The 21,530-nt window shown below is 46.7% G+C and overlaps 1 protein-coding gene and 1 long non-coding RNA gene across 2 annotated transcripts in view; both read right to left on the bottom strand.

Moving 5' to 3' along the window:
* rgs17 (regulator of G protein signaling 17) overlaps positions 1-15,951 on the bottom strand; it is a 38,055-nt gene extending 22,104 nt beyond the window's left edge. Inside the window, exon 1 of the mRNA XM_023833707.2 lies at positions 15,929-15,951. The gene's annotated coding sequence lies outside the window, so the exon portion shown is untranslated. The remainder of the gene's footprint in view (positions 1-15,928) is intronic.
* Positions 2,202-3,519, bottom strand: LOC140588349 (uncharacterized). The gene is made up of 2 exons (XR_011989703.1): positions 3,415-3,519; positions 2,202-2,534 (listed from the first exon to the last, which is right to left on the bottom strand). It is a non-coding gene; the product is annotated as an uncharacterized lncRNA (long non-coding RNA).
* Positions 15,952-21,530: the final 5,579 nt, after the last annotated feature.

Below are 21,530 nucleotides of genomic sequence, written 5' to 3'. Positions count from 1 at the left end.
TGAATCAAGACGCCATTGCCATATTGATATTCGGGATGTTAAGTTATTCACATAAGCACTGTGCTGATTTTACAAAATGCTACAGCAAATGAGATAAGCTGAAAGCAACATATATTTGGAAACACTCAAATAAAATTAAGAAATGTAATTTTTGTTTAAACGTTGTAGAGGAACTGAAAAATGACATGTCTGTTGAGATCGTACCAGATCAAAACAGCGGTTCCTTCGCAGAGAGATCGAGATCGATGTCTTACCACCAGGAGGCGCTAAAACCTTGTTGCCCACTCAGACTAGCTAAAGCAGAGACTTACACACCAGTGTCTCGGTTACTTTCCTGTACTTCACACGAACGGGTTTAATGTAGACCCGTTCACATCTTCGCAGATTTTTAGTAAAACTGACAACTCCATCAGAGAATACGTTGCATAAACTGGTTGTGATCTGGAGTTTAATCACCTCGGCTGACATTTTTAAAACAGAAATATCGGTAATATAGGTTTTCTCAATGCTATCAATTTTGATTTAGACAAAGTCAAAATTATGTGTATAGCGCTTAAAAAGACTCGCTTGAGGATTTGTGCGTCAGTATGTAAATAAGGGCGAGTTGTTTACCGAGGATGAAAGGGGGGCGTTCAATCTTCCATCTGCAGAGATGGAAGATTGACCGACATGGTCCCCGTTATTAGGGAACACAGTCTGTTCTGCTGAAGAACAACATCCCACCTAAATAATGCATCACGGGGGGCTCTTCTGAAAATAGCCATAATTGCAGTCCTACCACAGTCCCCTGTGGATTCTATCTCACTTTACACTAGTATGTGATTCTGGGGGGGGGGGGGGGGTTGAACGATCGTGAAGCCTGGATACAAATGGATGAAGTAGGACAAATGCAAAAGGACAGGGCTCAGCCCCAAAGAAAGAAAATCCATGTCTTTCAAGATCCGTTGCTTGGTTTCTCCATCATCCCTGAAGCTGAAAGCTAGATTCACGTCCCAGAGTCTCAGTCTCATAAAACATGATAGCAGTATCTGTGCCATCTAGCAATAATCTCACATTGAAGGGAAGTTCTTTCCCCAAAATTTGGTGATCTCATTAAACCCAGAGGGTGTCTATTCAAGCTTCCGGAATGGTTGTTCTTGCTGTCCTGAGCTTTTCTCATTTTCTCCAAGCAACAGAGAAGATGTGCAGAAGTACACAAGCTGGGACACCACTGAACACGTGAAGGAGCAGTGAGGTCACCCTGCCCTGACCTTTATTTAGTTTACACTGAGATGAAATGATGAAGTTCTGAGTTATTTGCATTCTGAAGGTTAGCTGCTTGGTGCACACTTATCGCCGGAAGATTTCCAGGCTAACCAGAGAAATCGGGACGGCCTTTAATTTGTCACGGAGGACATACCTTCAGAAATGATGCCTGGCATTCATTCACAGGGCAGGTCATTATGCAACAAATGAAAGGGGCAAACACTACGATTAATGAGAAAAAGACAGAACATAAGGGCATTATCACACAGCGCAGACTCCATCACGCTGCCTCTGCCACTCACTCTGCTAATCTGGCTCTTTGCTGTGAAATAAACCTCCACAAACATCACCTTGTTAACACTGCTGTCCGAAGCACCAGCCCTCCTCATTCCAGCCATCTTCCTCTAAGGCTTTATGTCTCCATCTGCTGATGCAGCTCCCATCTCACCACTGTGGCACTCATAGGGTCTACATGGTCACGGGTTCACATAATCAAGTCAAGTCAAAGTCTTTATTCTCAGTTCTGCCATACGTGCAGGACACACGGAGGGTCGATATGATGAGAGGATGGCGGCACATTTTAGCATCTTGTAAATTTACCTGAATAGGAAAAGCTTTTGACCACTGCAGAATTTGATCCCAGATGTAAGAGAATGACCTCATCTTTATGGTGTAGACCCACGTTCTGAATGTTTGTGGTACATAACAGCCTTTTATTCTATTTTTTTTTAATGATTGGGAATCTAAGGGGCTTTTAGGATTATTTTTTAAGATAACTGGACCTGAATTTTTTTTTTTATTATTTACAGCTCTTCTTGTTTTTCTGTTTTTTTCCTTTTTTCTCTTTGTCATCCTCCTTTGTGCAGAATATTTTAAAAGGAGCAGGATTGAAACATTGGGGAAACGAACTGAGCACTATATTTAGCAGAATCCAACAGTGAACAATGACTCAAGCATTTGTCGAGGGGAGCGTCCTTGTTTTAGGGGCTGTTCATGAAAACAGATTCTCCCCCCTGGCAAAAAGCTATCTCATAAACACAACACAGCACATGGAGCGCGAGCAGCTGGCTGCGGACTGGCCGCTGACGGGGGGTGTAGCGTCCTACGGAGGCCAAACCTTCACCGTCATCCAGCTTCCGGCACGATGCTGGACCTTCTTCAGGATACGGTCCATGTCCTTAGATGATCTGCGGCCAACATCAGAGAAGACCACTGACCGCAAAGGACGACACAAGCTTTGACATCTCAAATGTGGACTTGGTACTGCAAACAGATCCATTTGCCTTGACCTGAAAATTGCACAGAGAACTAGAGTGAACATTAGCGACTGAGGATTTCATGAATCACAGGAAACAACCCCAGATTGACTGGTGCAGTGCGGGCTAATGGCAGAGCAGCTAACGGTGCCTCAAAGTCGAGTCAAGGCCAGAAAAGCTTTGGAACCCCTTTGCTTCTCTTTTTTCTCTCGTTAATGGTTTGGTTATCACCCAAATGTGCGATCGATTTACTGTTATTAATTAAGAGCTAGATGGATCTCAGATCCCCAACCTGAGACGCACAGAAAAAAAAAACAGATTAAAGACACCGATGATTCTCTTGCTCTCCGTCCCAACGTATCGCCCCCCCCCCCCCCCCCCGGCCCGCAATATATAAAACTGCAGGCACCATAATGGCCTATAAGTCATAGATGGCCAATGTAAGAAAAGCCACATTCATTTCTTGCAAGGAAGCAGCATCAGAATCGTAATTAGCGGCTCGACAAAAAAACAGGCAGCAGCAGCAACAGAGCATGGGGGGGGGGGGGGGGGGGGGGGGGCATTAGCAGGAGCCATTTGCAGCACAATGCGGATAATCCCCCCCCCCTCCTTCCGACAGAGGGATGGCATTTTCATCTGATATCTCTTTCATATCCTTGACAAATGACCCCCCCCCAGCACCACTGCCAATAAGCTAAATTGCGTTCTCTGGGCACAACTTATGAAGCATATCTGTATTAGAGCTAACAACAGCGTAAACAAATAAATAAGTAGTACTGTGATAGTGGGATTTGTTAATTGTGGTGGCGTGGGGATTGGAATTATTCCGCTACTGACAGACGGTCTGTCTGCTGTGTTTATCAGGCGCCATAGTGATGTGCACCGGTGGGTGGGGGGGCGGGGGCACACTCACTCAGAAGCCCCCATATGGTCACCGGGTAGCTGGCCAGCTTTCAGGCTTTTGGGGGCGGGGGGACGGGTCCGGCGCCACGTTCACGGCGGGAGGAATGACATCACCTGTAAACAACGCGGCGGATGAGCTGGGGTGCAGCATTCTCCGCAGAGCCAGGTAGGACAGTCTGGCCTTGAGGCACGGAATTCTGGGGGTGCCGTCTGCCCGCCTCACCGTAAGCGTGTCTGTAATGGTCACGGCAGCACCACATATGTGCTCTGCGACAAGCCCTCAGCATGGGTGCTCATCCACATCTCAGGGCAGGAGAGGGAGGGAGGGACGGCGTGCTCTGCCTAACCACCCCCGCACCTTCCTGATCATGTGACCCACAGGAGGGGGGGCTCGGACGAGGCCAGTGAGCAGAATGTGGCACATGCTATATAAAATCGGCCTAATAAGGTGACAGTGTGACATGTTTTCTAGCAAGGACACACTGCAGATTTATGAGCCCCCCTCCCTCACGTATGACTTACTGTATGTCCACAGTAATTGGTTTCAGGAGCAAAAGAAATGCGCTCTTGTGGTCCAGCCCATGTCACCTGCTGGGATCCTCCGCGCCGAGTCAACGGCAGCAGAGAATGCAGCCTAACGCTGACTGACCTTTGACCCGCACGGTCAGAGTAAGACGGTGGTCCGTCAGAATGGCACCCGGAGCAGCTCATCATGCGGGTTCTGGGGCATGTCGCTCGGAGACAAAGGTGTGTAATGAGCCTGATTCCGCTGCTGATATCAATCCAATGAAATCACAGTGGGGGGGTGGTTGTTACTATTTATAACGTGCCGCTGAATACCAGTTACCTCAGAAGTGAATACCAGTTACCTCAGAAGTGAGACAGTGAAAGTGTAAATAAGGCTGGTTTTTCCCTTTGGGTTTAAGTTTGTCAATCACTGAGTTCATCTGAATATGTTGCTTGTTACTGCTGATTTTTAAATTAAGGTCTTTAATTGCAAGAAATAACTGACCGTGTCAAACTTTAGACTACTGAAATCTTGAGGGTACAACAGCACTGACCCAGAGTCCCACCACAAACCCGTTAATACCCGAGTCACTGTGATGCCTCTACTTACTGTACATACCCCTTAATTCCTCAGTCACGTGACGCCATCAAGGCCAGAATGGTTTGCTGTTTAGCAGCAGCTCAGGTGCTCGGCATCCACATTACATGATGTGGCCTGTGATGTGGCCTGTGATGTGGCCTCCAGCACTCTAAGGCTCCAGAGACCAACAGGGAAGCTCTTACGATGGGGAGGCCCTGACCTGAAGCCGTCTGAAAGGGCTTTCTCACCGTAACACGCTGCGTCTGCTTCAGATCACCAAGCCAGCCTCATGCTAACAGTCTGCAGTGCTACCATAGAACAGCAGGTGGCGTGACATCAAACACCCGCATACGAGACTGAAAAGCATCAATAGAAGAACAGCTTTCGTACCACCGCGATGGAAATACATTAAAATAACAATGAACTGCGTAAATAAAATGAGTTGCTTTTGGATTTAAAAAAAATATATCTTGCTTTTTATATAAAGGGCAGTAAAATGCGGCTGTGATTGGTGGTTTGCGGTGAATAACTGAGCCGGCTGAATAAAACTCCACAGGCTGGTAATGGGGCTGCAGGAAATAAAAGGTGATATTCTGCACAACAGGACAGAAATCTGTTTTTACATGAATGCTGCCCGTTGGTGTGGAAGCTCAATGTCTGGCCACTGGGGGGCCCCTGCCTGGAAGCCGGGGCCCGCAGAGCATCTTTACTCTCTGAATATTCTCCTATTTCTCTCTCTATCTCTGTCTCACATCACATTCCCTGTCCTACCCTTCTACATCACTGTTTGTGCCTCTCCCTCTCTCTCCCTCCCTTAATCTCTGTCTCCCTCCCTCCCTCTCCCTCCATCTCTGTCTCCCTCCTTTTCTCCCCCTCCCTCTCTCTCTCTCCCTCCCTCCATCTCTCTCCCTTTCTCTCCCTCCCTCCATCTCTGTCTCCCTCCCTCTCGCTCTTTCTCCCTTTATCCATCTCTGTCTCCCTCCTTTTCTCTCCCTCCATCTCTCTCCCTTTCTCTCCCTCCCTCCATCTGTCTCCCTCCCTCCCTCTCCCTCTCTCCCTCTTTCTCCCTCCATCTCTCTTGCTCTCTCTCCCTCCCTCCATCTCTCTCCCTCTCTCTTCCTCCCTTAATCTCTGTCTCCATCCCTCCCTCTCCCTCTCTCACCCTCTCTCTCCCTCCATCTCTCACCCTCTCTCTCCCTCCATCTCTCACTCTCTCTCTCCCTCCGTCCATCTCTGTCTCCCTCCCTCCCTCCCTCCCTCTTGCCAGTAAGCTGCACTCTTTCTTACCTCCTGCTGCTCTGATTACCTTCCTCGCTCATCCTGCTACACTGCCTCTGGCTACCTGTGGGCTGTTCATGACCTTACCCTGGATTTAAATATGAAGTTTTCATTATTCACACTGAACCCACAAATCCAGTTACATAAAAAACACTGTATTCTTGCTTTATCACACAAACAGCATTGGGGTAAAAGTGTATTAAAAAGGGAATATTTCACAAAACACCATGAAAAATTGTGCACGCATACAGTAATTTACACTTCAACCAGACTGAAGATCCATTCAGGGGGTCTTAAATTGAATGAAACAGCCATTCAACAATCAGTCGATTCCCAGTGGTCACATACCCCGTTTAGGGCTGCGGTGATCGGGAATCCCTGCCAGGACACAGGGAGCTGGGAGAGCCCAGACAGGGACACTCTGTGAGTACAGACTACTATGAGAGCCTTTCTGTGTGTAATGACTGTCTCTGTCTTTTAATTAAGAAGAATGGCTATAGAGCAGCAGATGCTGAGCACCACTCCCTGAGACGCCCTTTCACACGTCTGATTTTTTTTTCCTCTGATGCCTTTTATGGACGTGAGCAGTGTGATGGCCAGACAGTTTGGGGGGGGGGGGGGGGCAGTAATAAAGGCAGCAGAGGAAACTCAGGATGACTCATCTGCCGTCCCTCCTCCCGTGGTCGTAAATCTCCCATGCGGGGATGCGGGGGGGCACGCTGCGTCTTTATCTAGCTCGTATTTATATTTTCTCTATTAGTGCCCCCCCTGCCCAGGTGGTGAGTGAGTCCAATGGGTACCTGTGTTGGATCACACTGCCATCCAGAGCACTGTAATGACACGGTGGAGGCGGGACCAAGCATGGGGGCTTATTTCGATAATCTTAGTCCACAAACAGGCACAGGGTTCGAGAACGAGGGCAAACGACTGCAGGTCATGACCCGAATCAATAGTGCAAACACAGACAGGATGTCGGCAGGTCGATGCAGAGAAGCACAGGGCGAATGAGTGAAGCCAAATCAGACAGCAGGAAGAGCAGCAATGCAGGAAACAAACAGTCAGGGGGGGGGGGGAGACACCCGATACCCCAGAAGGTGGGAACTGAAAACCAGGTACTTTCCTACCAAGCCAATTAGTCACGTGACCGAGCTGCAGGTGCGCTTTGGTGTGCGGGGGGGGTTTGCAGCTGGGAGTGGTGGGTCGCTGTTTGGCTTGGTGTGGGTGCGACAAACATAATGCCTCTCAAATCACAAGCCTGCTGTTTAATATGGCAGCTGACCTCAGTTTGTCTGTACACCTCTGCTTATTCTCCCCTAGATCATTTCCGGGAATCTTTCCTTCGTTTGTCCATTCTGCTTCCTTCCCTGTCCCTCCTTTATTTTCAGCAGCGACGGCGCGGTTCCAGCTCACTTGGGTTTGCCCCTGCAGGAGGGTCAGTAGCGTCAGTAGCGCTGTAGCTGCTGTCGCACTACAGCTCAGTTGCTGCATGCTAGTGGAAAAGTGCCACCAGTGATCAGTCACCTCATATCTACAGAAAATAGTGAACAGAGACGAGAGAAGTTCTCTAGAGGGAATGCGGGGTTTGGAGAGCGACAGTGACGTAAAACCGAAGGGACGCTTATATACTGGTCACACGGTGTACATCATGATTTATGTGCTAATTTCCTAGCACATCGCTGAGAATTACCGTCTTATGCAAGCATCAAACAGTGGAATTAGCATTCGCTTGCGTAAATTTGCATTATGAATCCATTCCATTCAGCTGTTCTTTAGTACGTTTTTAAGTAGGAGGCTGTAAACTGCAAATTATCGGGAATGCATCGATCCATCACGATGTGCGATGATCACCAATAATGAGTGATATATAGAATATGTCATTTTTCCTTCAGAAAATACATGTTCAGAACACTGGTTTATTTTAATCTTACACTTGACGACTGATTTACACAGAGTTGTGATCTTAACCTCATTGAAGGTCTCTGGGATGTGCTGAAGGAGGCTTTATGGAGCAGTTCAACTCACTCGTCAATACAAGATCTTGGTGAGAAATGAATGCAAATCTGAATGAAAATAAAGGGTGAGATGTGACATAAGCTTGTGGAAACAATGCCATGATGAATGTACGCCATAATCAAAGCTAAAGGCGGTCCAATGAAAATTCAAATGGTGACTTTTTTTTTGGCCGGGCAGTGTATATTAGGCAAATGATCAGTCACTTCTTGAAGTTGATGTCCTGGAAGCAGGAAAAATGGGCAAGCATAAGGATTAGAGTGACTTTGATATGGGACAAACCGTGATGGCTAGACGACTGGGTCAGAGCATCTCCAAAATGGCAGGTCTTGTTGTGTGTTCCTTGTTTGCAGCGGTCAGTATCTACCAAAAGCGGTACAAGAAAGGCCAGCCGGTGTATCTGCGATGGGGTCACTAATGTGCATGGAGAGCGATGGCTGGCCTGTCTGCTCCGATCCCACAGGAGACTTACTGCAGTACAAAGTCCTGAGAAGTTCAGATTGTGATGGAAAGGTTAGGGATACACAGAGCGTCACTGCTTGCTATGTATGCGGCTGCGCGGCAACAGACCAGTCAGAGTGCCCATGCTGACCCCTATCCACTGGCAAAAGTACCTACAATGGGCATGTGAGCATCAGAGTTGGACCATGAAGCAATGGAAGAAGGTGGCCTGGTCTGATGAGTCAGACAGCAGCACACAGAGATGTGCAGTGAGGCACTGGAGGTACGTCCATAATAAGAGGTCTCAGAGTCCCTCAAGCCTTTAAGATATTCAAGTGCAAATCCTTTTAAAGAGATCTGCTATGAAGCTATAGAATCAAGGGCTTTTGATAACTTTCACTTCTTCAAAGATGATCATCACTAATGTCTCACTGTGACGGGCCCTTGTCCAGCTAAAAATGTAAAAAGTATAGACAGACCAGCAGACGACTATTGAAAAGCACCAGGGATTTCAAGAAAATACTTAAAGCCAAGCCAGCAGTGAAGGATCCTGTTCACCATCACCCCAGTTTTACAATTTGCTAATTTAACGCGTCTACATCAACAGCACACAATGGTGTTGATTTCGGTTTAGAAGGAATATGATCCCTATTTCAGAGGGTATTAAGGGACTCAAACAGGTGCGGAATGAAACTGATGTATCTTCCATATCCACAGAAAAATTCCAGTAGCAAACTCAGCCGTCACTCACAAGGCCTCAGTGAATTAGAATGTGGATAAAGTGCTCATTTGGCTCATTTGGGTAAAAGCACAAACGGTATCAGTTTGTGTTTTCACAGGTGCGCATCTCACACTGCCGCCTGGTTTGCATAGAGGTAAGATATTCCACATGACAACAGTGCTCATGACATCGCAGCAACCACCAGCCAGCGATATTTAAGCACTCCGAAAACCTGTCTTCCCATCCATAATTCTGTCTTCATCTGCTTGATCTTCTGGAATATTCTTTGCCTACAAGTCATGATCCATACTGTGCATTTCGGAATCACTGTGATTACAGCTGCAGCTGCTATCATGATGAACTCCTACATCATTCTGTGTCTCATGTTGTCCAAAAACAAGGACGGGATGAAGAAAGCAACTCGGGATATCTTCATGACCATCTGCATGTCCTCGTTCTTCCACATCCTCTCCTCCAGCATGAGCGCTATGTGGTCCTTCTTTTTGATGGGTACGGTTCCTTTAGATACAATCATTTACAAAGTTTTGGCCTTCTTGTTTAGTTGCACCATATTCTCTAAGATCTCCTTGACGTCTCTTCTCTTCTTTCTCTACTGGGGGAAGATCGTGCCCCTGGGGAGGCTAGCGAGGCCGATGGAACATTTTTCTCAGGCCGCACCTTGGCTGATAGTTGCCTGTGTTCTGTTTTGCTTCACATTGAGCTCATTCGTCTTCCAGTTTGACATCCAGTTCCAGAACACCAGTGAGGGGATCCTAAAAGGCACCTTCATCATAAATGCAGAAGGTTTCATCTTCGCCTGCATCTTAGTGGCCCAGGTGATCATCCTTCCGTTCTGCCTCATGGTTTTTGCCTGCATCAGTCTCCTAGATCATCTCAGCAGGCACGTTCAGCAGCTCCACAGTGACACCTGTGAAATCTCCAATCCCCAAGTACACCACGAGAAGAGGATCATGATCATGCTCCTCACTCAGCTTCTACTTTTCACCATCTACATCTTCACCCTACTCATCCTCTTCATTATGGAATGGACAAATCAGTTCTCAGGTATACAGGATTGGTCTCCAGCAATTCCTGCCTTCTACTCCCTCTCTACCTCTGCCAATCTGATACACAGATATGGCTACTTGAGAAAAATTTCACATTCACTCCTTTCGAAGTTGAAAGGACAGGGCTGGAAGTGAAGGAGGTCTAGGAAGATGTGTCCATATTATCTTCTGTCTGACTTTAGAACGAAGGAGTCTTTCCCACAATATTTGTTACTCTGTTTGTTTTCAAATTGTTGTTCATCAGCTGAAATGATGACATTCAAAACGACTGAATTAGGACACACTAATGGGTTTAGTTACACAGAAATACAGAATAATAGTTTCAAAGTAAATTAGTTATTATTCCAGTACATTGTGGGCTTTCTGTCAGGAAAGGTTGCCATGGAAAGAAGTCCTAAAGAAAATTAAGGGGGTAATTTTGTGCTGAGTGGCATATTTTACCAAATTGCAGGGAATTAGGTGAATTACATTTCACAAGTTGTGCATCTTGTTCAGGCACATGCAATAACATTGCATAATGTTAAAAACATATTATTTTATTTAGCTTCCTGTTATACTAATATTACACAAACACATAACAACAATATCCTGTCTATATCTAGTAACTGGCTGTTATGGTTTCCAGTTAATTACCACTGATTGGTTGGCAGATGGGTTATTATGTTAAAAACAAGAACAATGTTTAAACAGATTATGAAACTGGAACTTCTGAATTCTGCTCATGGTTTCAAGCTTATTATATAATTGTGTGACTGCCTGGTGATTGTACTCACATTGTACCTATTAGATTTATTAGATAAATTGATCAAAAACACGCAAACTGCTCTTTTTGAGGCAGCAGCTTGACCAAACTCTGAACAGTGACAGCGATCTCGCTCGTTCAGGATCAGTTCGGCAATCTCTCCTTCGTTCTCCATCTCTCTACAAGCACAAACGACTTCCATGCCTAGGTGCCCCATCTGTTGCTATGGATACCCCTCCCTCTATAGCTGAAGATTACAGCAGAATGACCAACCGATAATTATCTTCACTGCACACCTGAGTTTGACCTCAGCTGGTCCTAATGGCCTCTCTGCCTAAACCTTGCCTTAAGGTTTCTCTCAAACCTTTCTTCTGTATAGTTTTATAAATATATTTTTACATGGCATACTGAATGTAACAAAGGTAAATACAGTCGACCCTTTTATGGTTTAAAATAACAGTTTAAATTTAGCAGTCTATATAGTTGTCTATAATATACAAAGTGTCTTCTTTCTTCAGTCAAAATGGTTTAATTTGATTCAGCTCTCCCCTTAAAACATTTATAGACCTACACATTGCATAACATTTAAGCATAATAAAGAAAATTGTTATATACATATATAACATACATATAACAGCAAAATATGTTAATTTCTAGTAATTCATATCTCAGGGGTATCTTTTTTGATTATACATAAGGAAACTAATTCTCCTGAATCTACAGAAATACATTATGCCGGATTATCCCTAAAATACTTTTCAGACACTTATTAGTACACACAAATTTCCTGAAGTGCTATCAAATAAGTCCGTACATAATCGGATTTGTGAATTTGGGCTTCATTCCACTTTCATAATGATTGCAAAATAATGCAACAAGAGTTGCCATCTTATCATGTTTCATGCATAATGTCACTTGATTTCTCTAAAACAAAAGTTGCAGCCAATTCATGCCTTTTCAGTGTCTTCGTTTAATTTTCCTGTCCTGCAAAAATAGCCACCCTTAAAATAGACAAACTTTGGTAATCGATGAAAATAGGAGGTGACCATTGATTCAGATGATTAAAGAAATAATCACTCGCTAAGCTAACGAGCCCATTCAAGTAAGCCCTACATTAGTCTCACTGACAGGATATGTGCTCATGTTAGAGCCGACATCTCACCTTGAGGATATATCTTCTGAAGGGCCAAAGACTACACTTCGACTGATAATTTTTTGCTTCAATTGAACAATATTATCTAATATAAGAATGTAATTTTGACTGCGAATATGCATTTACCAGCAAAACAAACTGAACTGCATGCAGGGGTGAAAGGTCAACAGCATTGCTTTTCCGCAGAGAGCTGGATTACTTTAATTGACCATGTTTGATAGATATATTTTTGGGGATTTGAGTCACCAGGCAGTTTCACTGATCTTTGTTAATATGGTTCTCCTTGTAGGTAGCATGAAGGCTCGATGCCACAAACATTTACCTGACAGGGTCCGATGCAGGGCTGAAGGGGCGTGGCTCTGCTTTGAGCAAAGTGCAAACAACACAAAGTATGCTTTTTTCCATGTGCAGTAATATCAGAGGGACTTGGTAATCCAGTTTGTATTTACAGAGTAAAAACAGGGTTCACATATGAATTCATTTTCATATCAGGGTTATAGCATGTCATTGGCTACACTTATATTTTGTACTAAATTTAAAAAGGCATGAATTAGAGGCAGTGAGTAACAAATTAGCCGCTGAAATGTGCATCTGCTCCTGTAACATCGGCCTCTGCCTCACTCACATTTATACACAAGCGAAATTCACAAGGGACACCAACGGAGGACGTCCATCTCTGGCCGTCCCCACAAACACACAGGGACACCAACGGAGGACGTCCATCTCTGGCCGTCCCCACAAACACACAGGGACACCAACGGAGGATGTCCATCTCTGGCCGTCCCCAAAAACACACAGGGACACCAACGGAGGACGTCCATCTCTGGCCGTCCCCACAAACACACAGGGACACCAACGGAGGACGTCCATCTCTGGCCGTCCCCACAAACACACAGGGACACTTTTCCCAGTGCAACACCTCAGGTCCCGAAATTGGCAACGCCCCCCCTGTCCCACGTCGCCCAGGCCGGGATACTATACGGCATTTCTTGAGATTTTGGTGGCCAGGGTAGAATTATACAGAATGTCGTTAAGGGTCATTCTATGGAAGAGAGGAGTCCAGCAGCAGAAATCAGACAGAGTACTAGGATCCAGCTCCAATCAAACCAGTCTGTACATCAGCCGTCAAAATACTGGTACCATTTACAAAGCCATGAAGCATAAATGTCATCAGGTGTCGAAACAGACATAAGCGTTATGCAAACGTCCTTAAAAGTCAATAAATATTCGAGAGGAAGAACTGCGAAAATACCAGGATACAGCACATGGCTGCATTATCATAAGGCTGGACGAGCTGCGTGTTAGTGCAGAAAGCCTGATTACCCCCAAAGGAGGGGGTCACGCTCTGGGCAGGACCCCCCCCAACTTTCCTTAAGTGTTAACAATGCAGTGAAATACTCTCATTACTTCATCTCCTACAGTTTGATTCCTGCAGGGAAGCAAATCAAGTCCTGATTTGAAAAATGACACAGACAGTATTTTCCCTCCCCCTAGGACTAAGCTGAGCTGACAGTCACGTGACACGTCACGCCGGGCAGGTTAACGGACTCGGGGCGTGGGGTACCCTCCCCCCTCCCCCCACCGGCATCTTTGGACCTCGCCAGCATCACTACCTGCACAGTAACCGCTGGGAAAAGGAGGGATGGGCAGCTGCATCTCCACATGAAACACAGGCGAGGGCCACAGGATCGCGAGCAGCTGAGGACGTTGGGCCCCGATCAGCTGAGGATGTTGGGCCCCAGGGCCCCGAGTAGCTGTGGACGTTGGGCCCCAGGGCCCCGAGCAGCTGAGGACGTTGGGCCCTGAGTAGCTGTGGACGTTGGGCCCAAGGGCCCCGAGCAGCTGTGGACGTTGGGCCCCAGGGCCCCGAGCAGCTGTGGACGTTGGGCCCCAGGGCCCCGAGTAGCTGTGGACGTTGGGCCCCAGGGCCCCGAGCAGCCAGGACGTTGGATTGTGGGTCCCTGGTCAGCTGCGAGCGTTGGATCCGATTAAAACGCCAAACAGTGCTTGGTTCTCTCCACCCGCCGCAGTCAGTGCCCTTGTGAAGCCCCTTAACCATGCCCATCCATAGCATCTCTCAGAGTCCCTCCCCATCGGCCTGACTCGCAGCGCTTCCGTCCAGACCGCTCCCCAGGGGGCTGACCCTCCAGGGCCCAGGGCCCGCACTGTGAGCCAGCGTCGATTATTAAAGCGCCGATTAATAATTAAAGGGGAGAAATCTCCGTTAATTAAATGGCAGCACAGCTGCGGGGCACTGAGCATCTTTAATGGCTGATGGACGGGACCTGGTGTGACACTCCTCATCTGACAAGAGGCTTCATTAGAGCGACCTGATGAAAGCAGCAGATTGGCTTTCACTTTATTATGGGCACTAATGGCTGCCTCCGGGGCTGCGTTTGAGGCGGGCGGCTTGGGGGAGGAGCTTGGGGGAAGAGCTTTGGGGAGGAGCTTGGGGGAGGAGCTTGCTGTGACCCAGGAGAAATATGACAGTGATCCGAGATTATTCTGCTCCCAGCCGAAGCACAAAGAACTTTGCTTCTTCTAACTGACTGAACAATCTGTGTAACTTCACCATATAAAGAAAGAAAATGACTTTCAGGATCAACCTTCATATGATGTTCTGACCCCAGTCGGTTGTGAACCTCTTCAGTCCTTCGGCAACAGAAATGCCAGGAAAACCAGCCTCTCCCCGTCTGTCAGCATTCGGAGAGTCACGAGGCACCGCACAGGCGATTTTTCACCCAGACAATAAACGCGAGCAGAATTAATGGGGCTGCAGACTCGGGTTCGCAGAAAACAATCTAAATTGTCTCCCCCTGGTGGATGGCTGAAGATAATTGATCACGAAGCACAAGTTTGGAGCGCGGGGAACTGGCCGGATCGATGGGCACTGAGCGAGATGAGCTTTTCCGCTGGGATTGTCTGTAACCTCAAATCACGTAACTGAACCACGAAAAAGCTACAAAAAGCCTGTGAACAAAGGCCCTCTCTCAAGTAGGATTATGAGATCAGATATTTCGAAACATGACTCGCCCAGCCATGTTCTGACACCCCCAAATTACATTTTAATAGGATAACGTGCAAGTACAGAAACTGTTAAACAGGGCCTTGTTTCCATGGGGACGGAGCGTAATAAATATGGACGCTGTAAAATCGCTGAGCTGTGCATCATCGAGGAGGGGGCTAATTGAGGAGGTGTTCTGCCAAAGCTGATTACAGGAAAGCGGCTCTGAGCCCAGGGTCATGTCATTAGCACGCTGCACCCAACATAACATCGCGGCCGTTTGGACAAGCCCAGGGAACACATCCTCTCTGCCTTTCGCCCATTACTGAGGAACCAGCAGCACAGGAAACATAAACAGCTGCCCCATCCATCCATTTACGGTACCCGCCTGTACGCAGAGTCATTTAATAAAACTTGCTCCAATCCCAACTGTCACCTTAGAGACGTGGTGTAGGGCAATGCATGTGTATTAGTGCCAGGCAGGACTGAAACAGGGCTCCCCAGTTTAAAGCTCTACCGACCATCATGTATCATCTGGCTCTGGATGGCTGATTTGGTCACTCATTTACCTTGTTAGCTGAAGTTACTCACGCAGCTGATTGGAGACACGATTATGCTGAACTCCAGCTCTCTGGTGCTGACTTCAGGTGGCGGTGTCACCTTCTGCACTCGTGCGCAGTAGCAGCATGTAATTTCTACGCATTTTTTATTAATGCCTATGGCTGAGGATGGGACATGCTTGTTTGAACACCCGCATCCCAAGCTGAGTCACTGAGAAACACCTCTGAGTTCCTTAAACCAAAGCTCCGCCTTCAGTGATCACGTGGTTTCGCGTGAATTTTGACGGAGTGCATATTACAGCTTCAGTTCCCCCCTAAGTTGTGTGAATTATAAAAGTCTCTCCATATTAACCTCCCACGGCTTTTCGTACATCTCCAGCTTGATTAACTAGTACTGCCTCCCCCACCCCCACCCCCACACGCAAACAAAAGCCCTCATGGCTGCTGTGGCTTTAGTGTACCTCTGTAGTAGCAGCTCCTGCCTCCATCCTCCTGCTGTGGCTTAAGTGTATCTCGGTAGTAGCAGCTCCTGCCTCCATCCTCCTGCTGTGGCTTTAGTGTATCTCTGTAGTAGCAGCTCCTGCCTCCATCCTCCTGCTGTGGCTTTAGTGTATCTCTGTAGTAGCAGTTCCTGCCTCCATCCTCCTGCTGTGGCTTTAGTGTATCTCTGTAGTAGCAGTTCCTGCCTCCATCCTCCTGCTGTGGCTTTAGTGTATCTCTGTAGTAGCAGCTCCTGCCTCCATCCTCCTGCTGTGGCTTTAGTGTATCTCTGTAGTAGCAGCTCCTGCCTCCATCCTCCTGCTGTGGCTTTAGTGTATCTCTGTAGTAGCAGTTCCTGCCTCCATCCTCCTGCTGTGGCTTTAGTGTATCTCTGTAGTAGCAGCTCCTGCCTCCATCCTCCTGCTGTGGCTTTAGTGTATCTCTGTAGTAGCAGTTCCTGCCTCCATCCTCCTGCTGTGGCTTTAGTGTATCTCTGTAGTAGCAGCTCCTGCCTCCATCCTCCTGCTGTGGCTTTAGTGTATCTCTGTAGTAGCAGCTCCTGCCTCCATCCTCCTGCTGATCTCACTAATAGGCAAAAGCCGACACTCATCTGCTGTCCTCACGACCTGGGCCTGCATGCCTGCCCCCCGCCAGGGCTCCAGGGAGTGGTCTTCACTTCCACAAGCTTGGCCACCTAAACGGACATCCACGGGCGGGGGTGGGGGGGTGGGAGGAGAAGCCAGATTCTTTAGCTGCCCACTCTGACCCTCAGAGCGTAGCCAAGGCTTCGGGGGGGGGGGGGCAGGGTGGGGCACTAGCTGCCATATCGACAATTAGCGCTCCTTATTACGGCTTAATAAAAAAATGTCACGTCGATTTTCAACACTCATTGAGGGCGTTTCGGTAAAGCGGTGAAGTGGGAATTAACGCTATCCGAGTCCACATTCCAAGGATGGTTCTAGACCTTGACGAAGCCTATTAGCTCACAATTAGTGTGATTGTCATGTGCTGTCAATCACTGACTCGTTAAGTCCATCTCCACAGAGCGATTTTATTGGTTCTCAGCGAGTGACTGGCAGCACATGGCAGCACATGGCCACCATAAGGACTGCAGTCTCACCCCTCCCACCATAAGGACTGCAGTCTCACCCCTCCCACCATAAGGACTGCAGTCTCACCCCTCCCACCATAAGGACTGCAGTCTCATTCCTCCCACCATAAGGACTGCAGTCTCACCCCTCCCACCATAAGGACTGCAGTCTCACCCCTCCCACCATAAGGACTGCAGTCTCACCCCTCCCACCATAAGGACTGCAGTCTCACCCCTCCCACCATAAGGACTGCAGTCTCACCCCTACCACCATAAGGACTGCAGTCTCATTCCTCCCAGCACAACAAAACCTTTCAAGGTCTTTCCAGACTGTTTTCAAACTACCCTAGTCTATAAAGACAGTGAATTCTGATTGCATGATGAATTATTTAATCAAACAAATGAGATTCAACATATGGCTTTTAGTCATGAAGGTGACCAGTACAGAGGACTGGACGTGATTTTATTTTAAAAGAACGAACTGCACACAAAGACGTGAATAACTGGTTAAAGAGCTACAGTAGTAGTTAACCTAATGGAAATCATCTGGGGAAACAGGTCTCCTGCAAATGAACCTTCTAGCAGAACTTAAAAATCTTGCGAATCACCCACTATATCTGCTGTTAGTTTTGTCAAAACCCAGAAAGTGTCTTACAAGATATACAACACTGTCACTGTCACTGTCTTGTGGAATAGACATCACAAGTCGGACTGCAGATCTTAGTTTAAGCAAAGCTGTTTAATTTCACAATCTTTAAAAGGACAGAGCAAACCAATGAGCGAGAATAATCTCCCTGCACAAACACTCACTGGGGAGAAATATGGGGGGGCACGTATTTTGCTAGCTGATTAGCATACGGCGGGGGAGAGGAACATGGAAAGACACACCACTGATGGTAAATGTGTACATAAGCATGGAGCTCAAGTGACAGCAAGTACATGCTTTTGAAATTAAGACTGAAAAGACGGCAATAGCCAGAGGTGAGATCTGAGCTACAGGAGCCCACGCCTGACACCTCCACACCAGCCTGTCCCGAGACTCTCCTGGAGAGGCAAATTACACTAATGCTGCAATTTTGAGGAAATTAAATGGATTCCTACTTTGCAGCATTCAAGCACATCGCTAAATCTTTGCATTGGCCTAAAGATGCTTGACCTTTGCTATTGGGATGCAAATTAGTTGGTAAAAGGTCCTGAAAGTGTTTTGCTTTGCCCATCGATCACTCCAATGTAGTGAAAGTGGCTGTGTTGTGAGCATATGAACGGTTACCTGAACATGGCAGGCTGTATGCGTGAGTTTGCTGTTCACGGCTGTGACGGGGACGTCGCCGCTTTTCATGCCCTTCCCAAGGAACCAAACGGCCAGCAGGCATGGCTGATGTTCATCTTTGACGGGTGAGTCAGGGGTCCGTTTCCCAGAGGCTCCCCTTAGCGGCTTACGTAGTCGGCACCGTTCACTTGCGTGGTTATAAGCCTGTAAGTTGCTAATGCTACTACCTGCTATGCTTTTGGGGAAACAGACCCCGGTTTAGGAGGGGAGACTTCTTAATAAAACTTGCATGATGAAACTAGTATTATAAAATCATTGCTGCATGACATAAAAATTATTTCAATGTCCTTGATACAATGCTGAAGGCACAGTTATGACTATGCTGACGCTGTAACTAGGATTAAGGGGGATTATAACAGTTACGCAAATTGTTCCGGGAATCATTATATGACAAAATTTACCACTCAGAAGTGTTCATTTGCAATCTCCATGCAACTGACTGTTCCTAAACATCTGATTCTGCCTCCGATATAAGCTCAAAGATATAGGGTTGTATGCCTAAATGCTCCATGTTTCACCTCACCTGTAGTGATCTATGTTGGTTCTATGTGAGCCATTGCAGTGCCTCACTATAAACCAGCCAATCAGAGCAGGGCTCATTATCATATTAATAATCCCACCAAAAAAGGGAAAACGGCCTGTTGTTTTTTAGGGCCAATTATAGAGTTGTGAATGGGCATGTAAATCCACTTTTGGAAATCACAAAGTTCACATACTTTCTATGTAGACACCAGAACAATTAAAAAAAAGAATACATTCTATGGCACCTTTAAGCCTTTCAGTTGACATTTCCAATAAGCAACTGGTTACCATCTTGTGTGATACTGCAGCAGCTCAATCCTTTTTGCTTGAAAGTGTTCTGGAGTTCTCCAACCAAACGTACAGGGGATGTGAAGTCTTGGTTCAAGGCATTCAGTGAGGGCATATTACACGCTGCTTATCTGCAGACTGATTGGTTTCTAGACAGGTAAGGATTGGAATTCATTCTCATGTGCCAGGGGCAAGGGTGACATTCATTTTAGGGAATGATTTAGCAGGTGGCTGGGTATTTCCCATTCTGGAAGTTTTCCCAGACGAGCCCCCAATTTATGTTACGACCCTACTTCAAAAAAAAAAAAGAATAAGCAAAAAGAAAAACAGAGCACTGGAGGGGAATCGAACATAGGCCTTCCAAATGTGGAATTCTGCCACTGGAGGGGAATCGAACATAGGCCTTCCAAATGTGGAATTCTGCCACTGGAGGGGAATCGAACATAGGCCTTCCAAATGTGGAATTCTGCCACTGGAGGGGAATCGAACATAGGCCTTCCAAATGTGGAATTCTGCCACTGGAGGGGAATCGAACATAGGCCTTCCAAATGTGGAATTCTGCCACTGCACCACTAACTACACAGAATCAGTCTCACAAAGCAGAAAGCCAACAAAAAGAAGAGTTTAAAAAATATAAAAACCTGAACCACCTCCCTAATTCCACCAAAAACAGGAAAAAAACACAACAGATGAAAATAAATGGCCCTACAGGTCCGGAGAATGCAGTGTGCATCCGACACAACCTGGCGACAGAATGCACCCTCAGGTCACTGCAGATCACACACTGATATATCCGTACATTTCACACCTCAAACCAGACTGACGAAGTGATATTTAGCAATAGTGAAATTGTGCAAAAGAGGAGTTTCTAAATATTCCTGTGCTTCCATCATCCCATGTGCCTTTAAACATGCGCGCATCTGGGGCAGCCAATCAGGTTGTTGCACGTAGGATGACATCAAGGACTCGTCACGATAGGGATATAAAAAGGAGGGGAGAAAAGGAAAAAGAAACAAACAATACATCTTTGGACATAAGAGAACAAACAAACACTGACATAAGAAAACGAACACTGGCATAACAGAACTGAAACACTGCTCAGATCTACACAGAAGGGCAGCTAACATTGATCTCTAGTGCCTCACAAATGAGTGCAAATGAGCCCCCCCCACCACCACCCAGGACACACATTACAGGTGAGGGGACACGGGCTAGCCCCCCCCCCACCACCACCCAGGACACACATTACAGGTGAGGGGACACGGGCTAGCCCCCCCCCCCCCCCCCCATCACCCAGGTCACACATTAACACAGCTACCAGGTCCAGCGGCTGGGTAACACCCCACTCTACAGGATTTTATGTGCAAAATAGAAAAAAAACATTCACAGTGTCTTTCTCATATTTTCTCGTATTTTCACAACATTTCACCTGGAGAAAATAAAACACTGTCAGATTGGTCCATCCAGGGCCAGCAGTGAGTCACACAAGAGGTTTACTACTCTGATGAACGTCTGCTTTGTGCTGAAGGTCATGTTCAGTTACGATTCAATACATTCAAAATAAACATATGGTTTCTCCACGTTTACAGGGTTATTCTTCTTAACGTTTCCAAGTACTTCAGAACCAAATGGCAGAGACCTTGCTAGAGTGTGGTCAGTGCATTCTCTGAGATTAAATTAACATGGAAAAATTCTCCACTGTTCAAAATGTTAGAATGGGATCAAGGTCTAGAAAGAAATATCATAAGAACGAAAGAGGACATCTCTCCATGCAATCAGCCTTGCTTCACTATGAGCTCTCTCCATGCAATCAGCCATGCTTCACTATGAGCTCTCTCCATGCAATCAGCCATGCTTCACTATGAGCTCTCTCCATGTAATCAGCCATGCTTCACTATGAGCTCTCTCCATGCAATCAGCCATGCTTCACTATGAGCTCTCTCCATGCAATCAGCCTTGCTTCACTATGAGCTCTCTCCATGCAATCAGCCATGCTTCACTATGAGCTCTCTCCATGCAATCAGCCATGCTTCACTATGAGCTCTCTCCATGCAATCAGCCTTGCTTCACTATGAGCTCTCTCCATGCAATCAGCCATGCTTCACTATGAGCTCTCTCCATGCAATCAGCCTTGCTTCACTATGAGCTCTCTCCATGCAATCAGCCATGCTTCACTATGAGCTCTCTCCATGCAATCAGCCATGCTTCACTATGAGCTCTCTCCATGCAATCAGCCATGCTTCACTATGAGCTCTCTCCATGCAATCAGCCTTGCTTCACTATGAGCTCTCTCCATGCAATCAGCCATGCTTCACTATGAGCTCTCTCCATGCAATCAGCCATGCTTCACTAT

This window comes from Paramormyrops kingsleyae, chromosome 3 (genome assembly GCF_048594095.1).
Source record: "Paramormyrops kingsleyae isolate MSU_618 chromosome 3, PKINGS_0.4, whole genome shotgun sequence".
NCBI classification, from domain to species: Eukaryota; Metazoa; Chordata; class Actinopteri; order Osteoglossiformes; family Mormyridae; genus Paramormyrops; species Paramormyrops kingsleyae.
Note: the sequence above shows the minus strand (reverse complement) of the source record. Positions and strands in the feature narration are given on the sequence as shown.